Below are 17,809 nucleotides of genomic sequence, written 5' to 3'. Positions count from 1 at the left end.
GCTTACAAAATTAAATAATATTAACACATTAGGTCCCCAGCTTTCAGTATTGACTCAGTGGGGAGTCCCCGGATTCCAATTAAGATTCAGTGGAGGTCCCAGGGTTCCAGTAATGCTAAAGTGGGGGGCCACAAAAGTCAAAAGATTGGGAACCACTGAGATAAGGTTCACAGAAAGCCTCTTTTTCTTGATGTGATGTCTAAACCGTGACATCTTTAAACTATAAATACAAACAACAAGCAGCTGCAATGCAATGTGTCTCACATTTGCTGGAATTAGAGCTATTGGCGCAGTAAATTCATAACTGGACTTTTTTGCCACATAAATTGGTCAACCCTGCCTCATAATTTGGTCTTTTCCTGCCACATTATTCCAGTGGCAATGTGTATAACTAAAGGACTTCCATTTATCTTCTTCTGCAGCCCAAAATGAAAATTTTGCCATTTAGAATCCTAATTTAAATCTGCCATGCTAATTCCAATAGAATACCTCTTTCACCACCCCACCATCAGAGTTGCTGGCTGGCTAACACAATTCTAAAACAAGCATTTACAATGCAACGGGTCTCGCGTTTGCTCATGTTAGAGCTGATCGTGTTGTAAACTCCTAACCCGACTTTTCACCTATCGGGCAAAAGTCCCTTTATGTACATAACCCGAAAAAGTGAAATTAACTCTGTAAAGCGCTCGACTTCTGCCAAGCGAGATCGCGCTCATAAATTAGAGAAAAAGAAGTCCACAAGCCCGATGGAAAACAGCGAGCCTCGCATGTTTTCTGTAGCATGTTTTCTGTACTTGGTTGCTGCGCTCGAGGAGGGCTAGCCACCGGAAAAGGCATGACGTATGCGTGCCTTCGACTAATGAAAGCAAGCAGATTTTATTAGGCAGGCCCAAGAACCAATAAAAAAACACTGACGTGAAGTTGACAGGGCTCCGAGCCATTTTCTAAATACTAAAGAGTCTCGCTGCGATACACATGCGCGAGCACATGCAACGCGGGCTCGACCCTTAAAAGACACAAGACAGCCACAGAGGAGTAACCAGAGAAATAAACTAGAAGGGTCACTCAAACATATCAAGAGTGCTCAAACAATCATAGTGTAGGATGTTAAGTTGGACTGAATCAGGGTCATGATTGCAATAAGGAGAGATTAATAAAACATATACAATTATCATATCAACCCAATAAAAACCTTTATCAGAAATAACATGTTGGCATTACACTCTAATGCTCGGAACAGTCCCTAGAGGACACCACGATAAAAATGTCATTTGTAAGAAACACGGTCATGTAACCATGTAGTTAGCCCCTAGAGGGCATAACTACATGAAAACAGAATGACAGAATGTAATGCAGTGCAACCATAGATTTAGCCATTAGATGGCATAGTGCATTACACATTTTCAGGGCTAGCGTGCCTACTGTAATGATATTACAAACAAGGCTCTTAAAACACAACTACTCTCAGCTGTAAAACAAATGTTCTAGCCATAAGAGAGCTTAAAAAGACACTGAATGGCGGGGGTGGTTATTGTTTTGGGGACCCACTAACCCAGTGTGGGGAGCCAAAAATGACCTAAACAGAAAGAGTGCGTCATGCAGAATGTTTTGGTGTTGTGTGTTTCAACTGTGTGTGTTTCAGCGTAGGTTTGAGTGTGGGGGTTGGAGTGTTGGCCAGTGAGGTCAAAAATAATGCTCCAGACCCAAGCTACGGAAAAGACAGCATGTCTATTAAAAGACAGAAGATGCTTAATGTGTGCAAGCATCAACAGAAAGATCACACTCAAAGTACCACAACAAATCACACAGACTACCATACAATACAAAAAGAAAAGCACTACACGTGGGGTATCTTCATGGCATAATGATTAGACAATGATGAAATCAGAGGCCTGTGTGTGGGAATTTCGGCGATTGTTGAAAAAGCACTAAACAATCCAACACTAAAAGGCATTTTTCAGATACAGTGAATACAAGAAAAAAATAAAACAAAATACAAATTGAAGGGGCATTTTAATGCACTTAGAACTGCCCTGAATAGGCAGCTCAGGCTATCAGACTTCCCAGGTGAAAAGTCACACCCATATCCCCAGTGAAGACCTCTTAAGAGTGTGCAACATCTCATTCTTTCCTCACCCTCCCACCCTGAAAATAATAACGTACCATAGAGTATACCAAGGGCACGCTTGCTGGAATTTTTAGCGGTGGACCTCTGATGAAAGTGCTGAAAATGTTTGCACAATAGCACCACCTTAAAAAGTGTGTCAAATGCATAAACACCGCTTCAGGAGTCTTGAGAGACTGAGTAACTAAATCAGGGCGTGGCACAGAAGAGGTGAGGGTTAAAAGCAGCGCTGCTCCTTGACAGTTTGAGTAATTCTAACCAAACCGCCACACTGACATGTCACAGGTAATGATGCGCTGGTTACCTTTCCTAACCTATCCCCAAGAACACAGTGCAGTAGGGCTCATCCGCGAGACCCGCACTCGCAATACAGAGGCAGAAAACAACACCGAACTGCTCGGAAAGAAGGTATCTACAGTGCCTGCTCAAGTGGATAGAAGATCACTTTCAGCAGTCTTCAAATGCAGCTTTTATCGCTGTGTAAGGGCAGGGTCATTCAACGGTACAACTGTACATTAATTATGGGTTATTTTTCCAAAACATTCTGACAATCAAGTATAGCTGTAATTTCCTTTACTGGTCTTAGTTGATCAGCAATATATTCGTTTTGACAAAAAGGGGAATCTGTCTGAAAACCAGCAACTTAAGTAAGTGCATTACAAGCAAGGAAATTCTACCACTCACACCCCTCTCCTGTTCTGATATTAAAAACCAGGGTCCAATCCACAGCGGCAGCTCCACCCTTCCCTCGGCCATCGTCCAATCATCAGCTGGAGCCTGTGAAACTTAAAGCAAACAAGCTCGCGCTCTATGAAAATAAAACTTCAAAGCGCATGGTCGCCATGAGCATGAACACGAAGGAGAGATACAAAAGAAACAATACGCCATGGCCGCCCTGACCACGAGCGAGGAGAGACAAAAGAAAAACGTAGTTTGCCCACAGGAAAATATATCGGCAATTGTGCAATACTCCATGTAACAGGTCAGTCTGCAAGGCCGTAATAAAACCACCCTAAGGCGAGACAAACAAAGCAGTTACCAATGACATCAAGAGATTTTTGAAAGGCAATCCCACGAACGAGTGAAAGTGATGGGCGTGGTTAAAGGCCCACAGAATACTTACAACAGGTCGAAAAGCACTTGCATGCTCTACCTAAAATCTAGATGCACAGAACGTTAGTATTTCCTCAACTAGATTCCTACATCTTTCTACCTCTGGCTTCCTTTACAAATTTCAATCACCACACAATTTCAAACGTTTTGAGCACACATAACAGGTAATGCTTCCCATCTAACTAACATTTCATAAAATAAATCTTAACTGTGAAACAGCTACATTATATAGATGGCAAAAAATAAGGAAATACACTGAATCCATTCATTGGCTAAGCTGCAACTGTACTTTAATGTATCCTTATATTTCCTATCCCGCCTCTCCGTTCTGGCCACCTAAGGAAGTACATTCTATTTTACCCTACACCAGGAACATTGGATTGCTTGACAACACATTGCAGTGACACATCTTTATCAAACCAATCTTCATAAACACAGCAAGTACAGGATAAAGGATAAGCTGGACTTAATTTTCTTGCTACAGGATTAGGAGACCATAACCTTCAGATCTGCAATACAGGATTGCATTAGAACACAAATCATTGTCAATCTGGGAAATTCCTGGAAAAAGTCATGTAAATTATGGCATGTGCAAACATACTTCTGTATGCATGTGCAACATCTCTTCCAATATGGAAGTTTTGAATTTCTCAATTATTTCAGTTTTGTAAACTAAAAAAAAAAAAAAAAAAAAAACACAGGAGTCAATACTCAAGAGAACGTCACACATGGTATGAACTTGAAAGACTGTCAAAATTGCAGTGCAAAGAATAGAAGGAATACATGTTTACTTTGTTTATGCCAGTGCTTACTCGGTAGTATTACCAACTAACAAGCAGTAGGAAATTGCTTTGAATGTTAAAACTTTCAAACCTAAGGCTGCCTGGTGAAATTCCTAGACTTAGACTATGTTTAAACAGTAAATTCGACTATTTATCAACATAAGACATTTGTGGCCTTTGCAAAATTGTTAGATTTCCAGAGTCTTCACTAACTTAGTTTAAGTTTATGTATTGTTGAGGGCAGTCACTGGAATCAGGAATGTGAATGTGCTTGGTATTTGTATAGATTTGACTACGATAAGATAGATGGAGCATAAATGTATTAATGTGGGATTACATGATTCTCAAACTATCAGTATGAGAAGAAATCCATTTACATTATCACAATGTTAATGTATGTACATGTTGTATGACATTGAAGAATTAACTTCATAAATGTATTTATAGAACCTTACGGTAAAGCAAATCTCCAGTAGTTTCCGTAAAGGCTTAGAGATGCCCCTTGTTATGAGGCTGCCAAGCAATGTGTCCTGAAGGCATTGTGCGACTATTGCTATAAAGTCAAACATCTGTTAAGCGGGCTGCAGCTAAACTGAACCTGAAGCGCCTTGGCATGTTCTGTTGTGTGATCCCAAGGCCACAGGCTGAGATTGGGTTTTCTAGAGTACTTGCTAGGTATCTTTTTTACCCTTAGGGGATCTGGCATGATGGCTTCTAAAAATCAGAACGGGGATTTACTGGAAACTGCACAACCTTTATTGAAAGGGAGATGCGTTCGTTTATGCTTCAGAAAAGTTGCGCAGACTACAGCAGATGGCTGATTTGATGACTTCTGCCCCTGGGCGCGCGTTCTTCAGCTGTAGATTTCCCAGGGTGATGCTCTACACTGGCTCGGTTGTAATGGCGGGAGAGAGCGTGTGGACCGGCAAGCCCCTGTCTGTACGTGCTTGGTAGCTTTGTGCTGTCTGAGCGTGGGAGTAGGACTCCGGAGACCATGTAGAACAGGGAACCATAGGCAAGTGTGTATGATCATGAGTGGTGGGAGATGCCTGTGAGCACAGTCTGGAAGGATGGGTGTGGCTGACAGAATGTTACAGCGTTGGGTATTTCAACTGAGTCACTGGGAGACAGTCCTTGACTGATCACAGCAGGACCAACCACAGGACCACTCACAGCACCACTAGAGACTTTGGTCTGTCACAACTAGGATAGACAGTACCCTTAGCCCTGTGGTTATTGGAATATCAAAAGATGAAGCAGCATGAGGGTGATGGCTGTCAGTAATAAGGCTCTGCAACAGTGTGAGTACATGAATTACTAGGTAGCCGCAGAAGAGTGTAGCCTTTAGGAGGGCTTTTGAGTGCACTTTTTACAGAGACCAAAGAACTGAAGTTGGTCAAACAACTCCCTGGTGTGTTTACGCGATTGCAATCAGAGAAATGTATTTGAATAACTGCATATTAGTCAACCCCTCAGTGATGCGAAGAGCCATATGTGTCTCATGGCTCCTTAATCAATAATGTGAAGAAAATTAAAACCAACAAATTGCTCCGACCCTACATCTTAGTTTGGAATCAGCTATACACAGGGAGTACCACTGTGATGTGTGACAGCTTCTGAAAAACTGCACAGTGAGGGTCACAGTGACCAGGTCATCAAGGTAAAGCCAGCGCCTCAGAACCATCAGATGAGAAAGTCCAGTATAGGACAAGGAAAGTCAGTAGAAGGAAGACTTTGGAAGTCCTCGTTGGTAACAGAGAAATACAGCGCTGCTTGGTAGTAGCCTGCCCACTACTTTGAGCTATCATTTATATATTAAAGCATTATAGGGGTTCTAGCAAAACTGTTCAGAATAGGACTCCACATGGAAAGCGTACAAAGTCACAGAGAACCCATTTGACTCACCATCAAGACTCCAAGACCAACTCCCCTCTTTATACTTATTCATGGGATGTGCTCCATGCAAGAGAGAAACAGATAATTTTTGACAGGCAATTACAAAACAAAAACCCAAACATGCAGATACCCAAATACAAGTTGTATCCCCACCAGCTGCCTCCATCAATCTACATATCCGGCTTCCTTCACTGTACTCCTAAAAGTTCAGCCTTATTTCAGCCCAAACAGTAGCACATGCATCAATTTCAATACTGCAGACCAAGTATTTGCCTTGCAATGTAAGGGGAAAGTGTCAATAAAGAGTTACAACAACCGTGTCAGCCATATGTGGATAAATAAAATTACAATATAAAGGAAAATAATCACTGGGTAATAGAGGTCCCTGGAGTCATGGACACTCATGATTCTAATGAAAGGGAAACAACATCTATTCAAAGGTTTTGCTCCAAGGATCAATAAATCAGATCATGACGAAACTCCTAAGAATCATATGCTGATGGGACGGAGGTTCTTTCTACCAGTCCCAGGGGAATACTGGATTAAAATGTGTCTCTCTCTTCCAGAGTTAGGCCTGAGGGGCCACCTCAGTACAGGAGATCATGCACCGTTCTGAGCTCTGGAGGCACTACCCACTGTTAAAACCTGTGGCTAGAAATCAGCTCCATCCATGAGAGATGATACTATTATTTGGAAGACAAGCGTTCTCACCGTCCTGTCAATGCAGTCATGACACAATTTCTAGGCAAAAGTGACGATTTCCGAAGTTCACAAAAAAAATAACGAAAGTAGTCGCAAATACAGAAAGGTCCTTGGAGCCTTGGAGAGTGGTTCTGAAATTTAGCTAAATAACCAGAAATCTGCATTTCTCAAAAATACGCATAATACCTTAGCATGAAGGGCAAGGTATCTACACTTGTAACACTACTTGGAAGACAAAGATCATGAACCTTCATAGTAGTTATGGAATCTAAAAGCTGCTATAAGCATACCATCAACTAGAAAGAGTGATCTGGGTCAGACCCATGGCAGATCTTTCCATTGGCAGATTTAGGTTGAAGAAAAGATGCTTTAAAAATAAATAAAAAAAACGAATTGGCAAATGGAATGGTACATATTTGGAAAAGGTTCTGCTCAAACGAAGGCAATCGGTTACAGTACACAAGAGAAATGCCACTCAGGCACCCAGAGTTTGGGCTTTTGAATACAATGTTAGATCTGTCTAGATTAAGAGTGAGGGGGGATTGCAGGACCTAAAGAAAAATTGTGTATTGGAGCCTCTGGGGAGAGCTATGAAAGTCACCTGGGTAGATGCAAGGCAGTTTATCCAAAACCATGCTTGCGTAGGGCAGTGAGGCACGTGTGGGGGAGAACTCAACAAATCCCACAAACATCAAATACATTAGAGCTGTTACTTAGAGCAGATTGGGATAAAGATAGTATTAGCAGACTATGTTCCCATAAGAGAAGAAACAATCAAATATCAACTAAGAGTGCAAGCAAAGTATGAAACAGAGTGCAAGACAAATAACAGATTATTATGATTTGGGGGCATGTGTGGCCTAGTTTCAGACAAGATGGTCGCATGAGCGCTGAGCTCCTTGCGTGGCCCAGTCTTGATGAAGATGGGTTGGTGAAATACACCCCCTCGGCAAAACGACGACATCCAGGGCCAGGGCCCTGCAGAGACAGTACGGGGTCTCGAACTTCAAATAGCAACAATACATGAAGCCTTAAGGGACACCTAAGTGTCCCTGGAGGGCAAAATAGAGGAAGTGGCCCTGCACCTCGACCTTTTACAGAACAACCAAAAAAGTTTGCCGGGGTGAGGGGTGCAAACCTTCAGTGACGAGACAATACCAGCTCTCCAGAAAACCATCAAGCACTTAGAGAATAATGTTGAGGATGCGATCCCAGCGTAACGATGTGTGGTGGTAGGGGTCCCACAGAACTCTGACCAAGCATGGAACATTTCCTGGAGGACTAGCTGCTTTTGGACGTCCTGGGGAGCAAGGCATCAAAGTGGAGAGGTGGAAAGAGAGCACACAAGGTGTCGAGTAGGCAGTCTATGCCAGGAGCACCACCCAGACATATAGTGGTACGCTTGCTCAACGTTTGTGACCAGGATCATATCCTTCAGGTAGCCAGAGCCCACAGCCCCTAGCAGGGGGGGGGCGGGCTGGCAGTTTGGTAAGCATTTACCCAAACTACACCACAGTGGTGCAGCAAGAACGCCCAACTGGTCTGCAGTTGCAACATCATCTTCAGTCACTGAGCTTGAAATATGCCCTGGTCGGAGACTTTAAAACCAAGTTAATGCCCTGAATGGACAATTACGTGGCTAACCCCACACTCTGCCTTGTTAACAAGATAGAGGGGGCGAGAGAGAAGCTGTGAACCCTGGTGCAAAAGTGGCATATAGGATAAAATAGGGGACAGTATGAGGTAGGCAACAAGGCGGGCAAATCACGGACTCTGCTGGCCAAGAAGGAAGAAGGCTCAGAGTGGATACCAGATATCTGTATCGGAGAGGGTGCAATAGCCGAAACCACGATGGCCATCGCACAAACCCTTGTGATGCACTTGGCTGACCTCTACATGACTAGAAAGGAACTTTCTACACGTAATCTAGAGGAATTAATCAATGATATTCCATCGCCCAAAATCCATAGAGAGAAGTGCCGCTCCTTAGATGCCGACCTATCCAAACAGAGTAAGCCAATGCCCTAAGCGAGATGAAGAGCAGGAAATCTCCAGGCCCTAATGGCTTCCCCCAGATTTCTATAAATGCATAAAATCGCAAATTTAGGGCCAGCTTGGATCGATGTTCCTAAGAGCCAGCGAGGAGGGCATTCCACCTCAAGACCTGGGGAGGACAATTACTGTGATGATCCATAATTCAAGAAAGCCACAGCCCGAATGTGCCTCTTACTGCTCAACAGCCCTCCTAAATATCGAAATCAAGATTCTGGCAAAGGCGATTGCCAACCGCTTGCTGCATTGTTGCAAGTGGTGGACACATTGGTGGCCCGATCAATTAGGCCTATGCCGTACAGAGCAACATGTCACAACCTACACAGATTGGCAGTGTGTGTGGCATTCCTACTATCAAAGGTGGTGGGACAGAGGCTCAGCCATAATCTTACCTCCATGACCCCCAACATTGCAACCCAGTAAGGAGACCCTGGGGAGAATCCTTGACTCTTATAACAGATGCAGAGCGCAAGAAGAAACTACCATTATCCCTTATGGGGAAAGTTGCTCTTTATAAAATAATATTCCTGCTAAAGTTCTTTTATGTTTTGCATAACATCCCGTTCGAGGTTCCAGATGGCTTCTTCTGGGCAGCAGCAGGCATCACACGGGGTCTACTGTGGGAGGGCTGATGCAGAGGACTGCATGATACTGAACTACAGAAGGCAAAGGTGGCTGACTATACAACCAAGATTAATCAGGCTAACTGCCCAGCTAAAGAGTTGTCGCTATGGTCAACTCTTTTCTCAAACACAATCAAATGGGTAAAGGTTAATCGCCATCGAAGGATCATTGTGAGTTGTTGGCAAAATATTTCCTGGGTAAAGACTAAAAGATTTATGAATCTTTAGACAGGGCTGATAATTTCTTAGGAAATCACAGATTTGCAGGCCAGACAGTGATACTAGAGCAACTCTTGCTATATTCCCAGTGGTGAGTAGCACACAAGTTGCAGACACAGTAAGATCAATAAGGTCTGTCTCCCCACTCGATCCTTCTCCGATGAATAACTTATTAGAGGGTGGTGACGTTATCTCTGCCTTAACGACCATGTACAAAAAGCCATTGAAATCTGGTCAGGTTCCAGAAGATTGGAAGCACGCAGTGACCCACCCCCTTTTAAAAAAAATACTCCCTGGACCAAAAGAAACAAGAGAATTACAGACCCACAATCTTGCTTCCAGGGTTAGGGAAAACTCTGGAGAAAATTCTCAATGGAGTGGTCTCAAGATTTTTGGAAACTAATAATTTGTTACATCATACTCAAACTGGCTTTCGGCAGGGTTACAGTAGAGACTGCTCTTCTTTGGGCCACAAGGACATTAATAGAATGCTTGACCAAGGTGGTTCAGCAGTGCTTATTTTATTGAACTGAAGTGCACCCGTTGATACTGTTCCACATCCAGTCATGATCAACAGGATGAAAGCCACTGGTATCACAGATCTGGCCCTTGACTGGTGAGTGTCATATGGAACCAATAGGATCTTTCAAGTAAGTGAGGGACCATTTCCATCGGGTGCATATCAACTGGACTGTGGGGTTCCAAATGGTTCCTCCCTAAGCCCCACACTGTTTAGTTTCACAATGATCTCTTACGTGGGCGACACAGTTTATTGTCTCACTATATCCAGAAACTCCTCTGATTACAGGAAAACTGTCTACATGTGCGGAAAATGTGGCCAGCTGGATGGCAGTAAGCCATCTAAAATTCTATGGAAATAAAACATAGGAACTGGTTGTGGGTAAAAACCCCACACTCTGGGGGAAAATTTATTTGGCTCCCCCAACCTGGGAACGCCACCTGAGCCCAAATCGGAAGTGAAAAATGTGAGTGTTTTCCTAGATAAGAATTTATCTATGATGGCTCAAGCTCAGAAGGTATCAGCAGTTTGTTTTGGGCCTCTACGATGTAGGAAGCTGGCCTGTCTGTGTGGTGGGTACCTAAGGTACTTGCACCTTATAACAGGTCGAGGTATCCCCTATTAGTGTAGTGTAGGCAGTGTCTAGAAGCCAGGCTCTCTAGAGGCAGCTGTGGATGAGCAGCCAAGACTTATCTACAACACATGTAAAGCTCATGCAATACCACTGTAGCCACATAGCACTTATACACATGAAAGAAAACACTCAGTGTTACAAAAATAAAGGTACTTTATTTCAGTTAAATAATTACCAAAAAGTATCAGAAATGCAACCCTCCAATAGGAGGTAACACGCTAGGTATGTACACTAGTAATCAGAAATAGGCATAAATAGCAATAGAAAACAGTGCAAATAGCAATGGACAATAGTGACCCTATGGGGAGCCCAAACCATATATTAAAAACAATGTAACGCGAATGCAGGAACCCCACCTAGGTAAGTGGAGTGTGTAGAGGGGAGCTGGCGGAACTAGGTAACCCCAAAGGTAAGTACCACAGTGCCCCCCAGTGACCAGGAAGAAAGTAGTAAGTTACTGGACTTTCCCCCAAACCACCCGAAAGGTATAAAAAGAAGATACTGCAACACTCACACCAGACTGCAAGAAACCAGCGGTTGATTCCTGCAGAGGAAGACCTGTGGAAGAAGGGGACCAAGTCAGGAAGTCGCAGGAGTGTCCGGTGGTAGCAGGAGCCACTACCCACCTGTCTGTAGTTGCAGGAGTTGGTCGATGGTAGGACGAAGACGGTCAGCAAATGCAGCCCTGGAGCCAGAGAAGAGCTCCTGGAGGATGCAGTCGACGTCCAAAGCCGGACGGAAGATTGCAGTTGGTCCGTTGCGTGGAAAAGCCACCAAGAAGCCTTGGCGAAGGCAGAAGTGGAGCTACCGGGGACCAGTAAGGTCCAGGAGGACTCAACCCACAGGGGAGGCCTGGGGGGGGACACTCAGCAGGGCAGAGTCCACAAAAGAAAAGGCAGCCCCCACAGGAGACCCACTGGATGAGGAACAAGGAGTCACAGAGGAGCTCACCCAGCACTACTGGAGAAGGGTCTCACGCCGCAGGAGAAGCACACAGGGGGCTGTGCTTTGCACGGAAGAGGGTTGGGGGCTGGGGCTACACAGAGTCTGAAGATCCCTTAGAGGAGAAGCCAACAAGTCTTGGTAGCTGCAAAAGACCTAGTGCACAGGGGTACTGTCCTGGCCTTACCTCCACCAAAGTTGGACAGCAAGTACAGAGGATAAAGGAGACCACTCCAAACCACCACCCGTGACACAGAATCCACGCAGCTCAGGATGAGAGGAGATCCACGCAGCCGGTCATCTTTGCAGTTGGTGCCTGCGGATGCAGGGGAGTGACTCTTTCACTCTAAAGGCGATTCCTTCTTCCTTCTCGTACAGGCTGAAGATTTGCCACTCAGAGGATGCACATCTGGTGAAATGTTGCAGAAGCTGGAAGGAGCCATGGAAACAATGTTGCAAGCAGAGTTTTCATAGTACATGCAGATTGTCGGTTCCTGGAGGGTCCAATCGCAGTTCCAGTGGCCAGAAGTTGAAGCAGAGGTTGCAGAGGAGTCCTGCTGGAATCCTGCAAGCTGAATCTGAGGACCCACCCCAAAGGAAGACCCTAAATAGCCCTTAAAGAGGAATTGGTCACCTAGCCAGGTGGCCACCTATCAGGAGGGGCTCTGATGTCACCTGCCTGATCTGGCCACTCAGATGCTCCCAGAGGCCTCTGCCCACCTTGGATTCAAGATGGCAGAATCAAGGGACCCTCTGGAGGAGCTCTGGGCATCACCCCTGGGGTGGTGATGGACAGGGGAGAGGTCACTCCCCTTTCCATTGTCCAGTTTTGCGCCAGAGCAGGGACTGGGGGTTCCTGAACCGGGGTAGATTGGTTTATGCATGGAGGGCACCAAATGTGCCCTTCAAAGCGTACCAGTGACTTGAGGGGGCTACCCCTCCCAAGCCCCACCTATTCCCAAAGGGAGAGGGTGTTACCTCCCTCTCTCAAAGGAAATCCTTTGTTCTGCCTTCCTGGGCTTGAGCTGATCAAAAAGCAGGAGGAGAAAACCTGTCTGAGGGGTGGCAGCAGCTTGGGCTGCCTGGATAACCCCAGAAGGCTGGTAGGAGCAATGCTGGGGTCCTCTAAGGAGCCCCCAGAGTGCATGGAATCATACTTCCAACACTGGCAACAGTATTGGGGTAGGATTCCAACATGTTTGATACCAAACATGCCTAGGTTCAGAGTTACCATTATGTAGCTGGACACAGGTAGTGACCTATGTCCAGTACACACATAAAATGGCCTCCGCGCGCTCACGAAGTCCAGGAAATTGGAACTGGAGTTTGTGGGGGCACCTTTGCTAGTGCAGGGATGCCCTCACACTCAGGTACTTGCACCCTGCCCTCTGGGCTAGGAGGGCCTACCATAGGGGTGACTTAGTGACCTGGTGCAGTGACCTGTAGTGAAAAGGTACATGCACCTTTTCATGCAGGCTAAAATGGCAGGCCTGCAGTCACATTTTACATGGGCTCCTAATGGGTAGCATAATACATGCTGCAGCCCATGGGGATCCCCTGGTACCCCAATGCCCTGGGTACCATATATAGGGACTTACAACGGAGTACCACTGTGCCAAATGTGGGGTGTGTGTTGCTCAAGCAACCAAATTTACAGGGAGAGAGCATAATCACTGGGGTCCTGAGTAGCAGGATCTCAGTGAACACAGTCAAATACGCTGACAACAGGCAGAAAATGGTGGTAACCATGCCAAGAAACAGGGTACTTTCCTACGTACAATCTTTAAGAAAATTCAGATTGCTACCGCACGACTGTAGGAGACTGGTTTTCCAAGGCTTGATCTTATCTCGGATGGAGTATGGTAATTCTGTTTTTGGGCAGTCCAGCCTTTGTCATTAGAAAGCTGCAGATTATTCAGAAAGCTGAAGCCTGCCCAACTACACTAGTTACCGATTAAAAGGAGAAAATAATTAAGGTGCTTTGTATTGTTCATAAACTGAAATACGCAGAAAGTACCCATACATTGAAACATCTGATCACTCCTCATATGGCCAAGAGAGAATTAAGATCTAACAGTCTCTCCCTCCTTCAAGTACCAAGAATTAAGAGAGAAAGAGGAGTTAGTCAATCCTTTGCGTACAGGGCAGCTTTACTTTGGATGCCCTCCCTCTCAAGCTGAGATCTAACAGCAATTTAATGAATTTTAGAAAACAACTAAAAACGTATCTGTTTACATAGGTGGAGCCTGTACTATTATACAGAGGTTCTATGCTTTTCTTGAGCACCACGAAGCCCAGTATTGGGTAGCTGCTGCGCTTTTTAAGAGCCTCATAACATAACAAGATAGTCTCTCACTAGAAAACTCCAGGAAGGCAGAATCGCCCTTCCTGAGTTACACATGTATTACTGGTTGATGCAACTGCAAATAGTTAACAAATGTGCCTTCACCTCACAGCAGGAACCTATGGCAAACAGACTGTCCATGGTTCCGTAGGGGTATGTGACGCCTATCCGCAGAAAAAGGGACGACACCTCTGACGGCCCCTAAACCCATGGTCATCAAGAGACCCTGCTATGGGACTCTGAAGTCTTGAAGAAGCTGCGTCTCAGAAGGCCACAGAAGGTGGGACCTGTTGGAAATCTGGTAAGTGGATAAAATATGGTGAGGAAACAAGCTGGTATCATTTGAGGAATAACAGGGGTAGTATGAGTTGTCTGGTGGCCAGTACCTGTGATACCATTGTTGGATCTGGCCCTTTTTGCAGGGTTATCCCCAAACATTTTGCCTCCTTCCTCTAATTTTTTCTGATTTTTTTATTGGCTTAGGACTCTGGGCACTTTACAACTGGTAACCAGTGCTAAAGTGCATATGCTCTGTCTAAATTGTATTGGCGATTGGTTTATCCATGATTGGCATATCTAATTTACTGGTAGGTCCCTAGTAAAGTGCACTATGTGTGCCCAACGGCCTGTAAATTAAATACTACTAGTAGGCCTGCAGCACTGATTGTGCCACCCACATGAGTAGCCCTGTAAACATGTCTCAAATCTTCCACTGCAGTATCTGTGTGTGCAGTTTGGCACTGCCAATTCGACCGGACAAGTGTACCAACTTGCCAGACCAAAACCTTCCCTTTTCCACACCTAAGGTAGGCCCTAGGTAGCCCCATGGGCAGGGCACAGAGTACTTAAAAGGTAGGACATGTACTATTGTGTTTTACATGTCCTGATAGGGAAACACTGACAAATTCGAATTTCACTATTTCAACACTCCATCACTGCAGACTGCGTAATCCAAAATAGACCGGTGTATGAGTGCTGACAAAATAGTGTACAAAGAATAGTGTACTAGCCAAGGGGCTGCCCACAAACTTTTGAGAGAACATGGAGGTCATGGAAGAACACTGATGAGGTTGACCCTTAATGGGTGACACAAGCTGAAGTACCTGGCAGGGGATTAAGTTGAAATAGTCAAGAGAGAACACAGGTTGAATAAGGGACTTTAGAGCCTTCTCACATATGAACTGTTTAATGCCCCGGAGAAGTCAGAGTTGGTAGTGGGTGCTCTTGACCATGGCATTGATTTGGGACTGAAGGTTAAATCTTAATTCCATGTGTATCTCACCAGTGAGTAATGCAACCAGTGAACAACGTATGTATGTGGGGAACTTCAGTTCAACCCATCAATTTCTTACATCAGGGGAAATAACAAATGCTTGGTTATGTCAGAGTTAAAGTGCACTTTAAACCATGTTTCAGCAACTACCTCTTAGAAAAACAAGCACATTAGTATCAGGCATATGGGTACTTGTTCATTCAAGCCTTGTATAAAAAATAAACTAGGATCTGCCATTTTTTTTCAGGACACTGGCACTCCGTCATTGCCGTTTAATGTTTATGGCCCAACTTCAACAAAGTCCATCTTTGCTAAGAGAGTGGAGACAATTTCCCTGTGTAAAGAAGACATTAATATTTTCGATAAGTACTCTGATTTCTTCTGTTGCACCAAAGGAGGCCTTAAAACAACAAAGTGAGCTATTAATTGTCCAGGCAAAAAATCTAGTGGCATATGTCACTAATAAATTCATAAATGCCTCTCGGACACCATAGTCCCAGTTGATTAGAAAGGAGTGCAACTCCATTCTAAAATACATCTACTCAATGTAAAGATGTAGAGTATCTAGTGCTAATCTATAACTTGTCATACTGATATAATCTTTATATATTTTTGATTTTAATTACCACACCCTCCTTGAATTACATATGTTAATTAAGGTGTACGTTTTAAAACAAAAATGCACAATTACCTATGTCGTTCGAGTATTTAATTTATTGCAATGTGATAATTTAGCTTGCTTGAAAATATTGTTTATTTTTAGTATGGCTTAATATTTTGGTCTAGCTAACATCTGGATTGCTACTACAGGGCTGCCCATTTTAATTTGGATTATATTGTTGATTATAATTGAACTACTGGTACATCAGAACTGCATTCCTGACGAAACATTCTTGTCATCAGTGGTTCAGGAACTGCAACCCCATTCTTCTTCTCAGAGAGCAAAAAGGGATTATAATGTCCTGAACATCACTGCATATTCTGTGCTGGACTGTGCTGCTTGGGAAATGGTTCTTTATCAAATTATGGGTCAGACAGAAATCATTCAAGTTCCCTAGGTTTTGAATGTCTCCCTGGATGACATAATTACTGGCACTTCTTCAAATTCATGGGTTATAAATGCTGATAAGCTTTTAACAAAGGATTTGCATTCATATGCCTTCATTGGACAATCATGATGCCCAACTCAATTTTGGAAAATCACCAAGATCTGTTTTGTTGTCGTCATTATGGACATGATTACATTCAATCTAACAGCCCTAGAGAAATACCGATTTGCCTACAATGGGAGCACAATGGACCCAGCCGTAAATGGTCCTAAACATTTCGAGAGACGGATTCCCTGTTTTAATAGTAATGTGAGGGCTGATCCATCTGCAACTTATGATTCTCTGGAACCAGAAAAATCTAAAAGAATCCTGGTAAGGAATCACAGGTTTATCTATTCTACACAGCATGTGGATTTATTTGCAGAACAAGGTTGTACAAATTGGAAAAATTATATAAATGAAGAAAGTACATGCAAGACTGAGGTTTGGCAAATTAGAGGCACTAATACATTGTTTAGGACATGTATGATTCAGAGAGAAATAATATATTTCTAAATAAAATGTGCAACGAAGAGTTCATATTTTAAAAACGTAATTACAGCATTACTTGCAGGAATTAATTTGACACATTATAAACGTTTTAATGAAATTAAGCTTTTTCTAGTACTGAGGTAATTGATGCTGATTAGACATTACAATTGAACATTGTTTTGTTCAGATGGAAGAGCCTAGTGACCAATCAATACTGGAAAATGTATCTTCCGGTTTCTGCTGGTCCACTGCCAAGAAGTCCAGATATAACCTAACTATGTATAGTGCAGCTATGTCCGAGATGGCTGTCTCATTCTTTGAGTGCAGTGAAAGGACACCTTTTGAAGCTTATTGAAAGTATGGATTGAAATGATTTTCTTCTGGGGGCTACATCCCACATTAAAAAAAAAAGTTTGTATGTACCCTAACTAATATATGCTGCCATAAAGGTAGTGCATGCATATTCTACAAGAGCAGATACAGGAAGAATTAGAGAAACAAAGAAATAATGTAAACCACAATTAAAATTGCCAATGAATTTCCAACACTTTCCAAAAGTAGACACACAATTTTAACCATTATCTCTTCTGCATCCAATGTTTTAAAAGACCATTTGAATCTTGTGCAAGATCAGATGTGAGCACTAACAATTAAACTGGGCCTTACAAGCTCGGAAATGAATAACAGAAGCTCATAAATAAATCAAACGTGTTTCTCCCCTATAGTCAGGGCCACTGGAATTATGCAAAGAAGCAAAGACTACATTTATGCAACATGGTTGACTAAATTATGTATTAGAAAAAGACAAATTATGCTGCATATACAGAACATTTTATAATAGTATTACCTCATTATTTTGTAATTTTCCCACATTAACACTATTGAGGCAAGTGTTTCACCTCATCAGTACCAGTTTGGCACCCAAATACAGCAATAAACAACGGAAAGCTGGCAAGTCCACCTCTGCCAAATCCTTTCCACTACTCGTAAACACCTCGTGTTTT

The 17,809-nt window shown here is 43.5% G+C and overlaps 1 protein-coding gene across 1 annotated transcript in view; it reads right to left on the bottom strand.

Annotated features, from left to right (window-relative positions):
- The window catches only part of ADAM10 (ADAM metallopeptidase domain 10), a 450,369-nt gene that overhangs the window by 222,274 nt on the left and 210,286 nt on the right, over positions 1-17,809 (bottom strand). The gene's annotated exons all lie outside the window — the stretch shown is intronic.

This window comes from Pleurodeles waltl, chromosome 3_1 (genome assembly GCF_031143425.1).
Source record: "Pleurodeles waltl isolate 20211129_DDA chromosome 3_1, aPleWal1.hap1.20221129, whole genome shotgun sequence".
In the NCBI taxonomy this organism is placed as follows: domain Eukaryota; kingdom Metazoa; phylum Chordata; class Amphibia; order Caudata; family Salamandridae; genus Pleurodeles; species Pleurodeles waltl.
The sequence above is the reverse complement of the archived record's forward strand: the minus strand, read 5'-3'. Positions and strand labels throughout refer to the sequence as shown.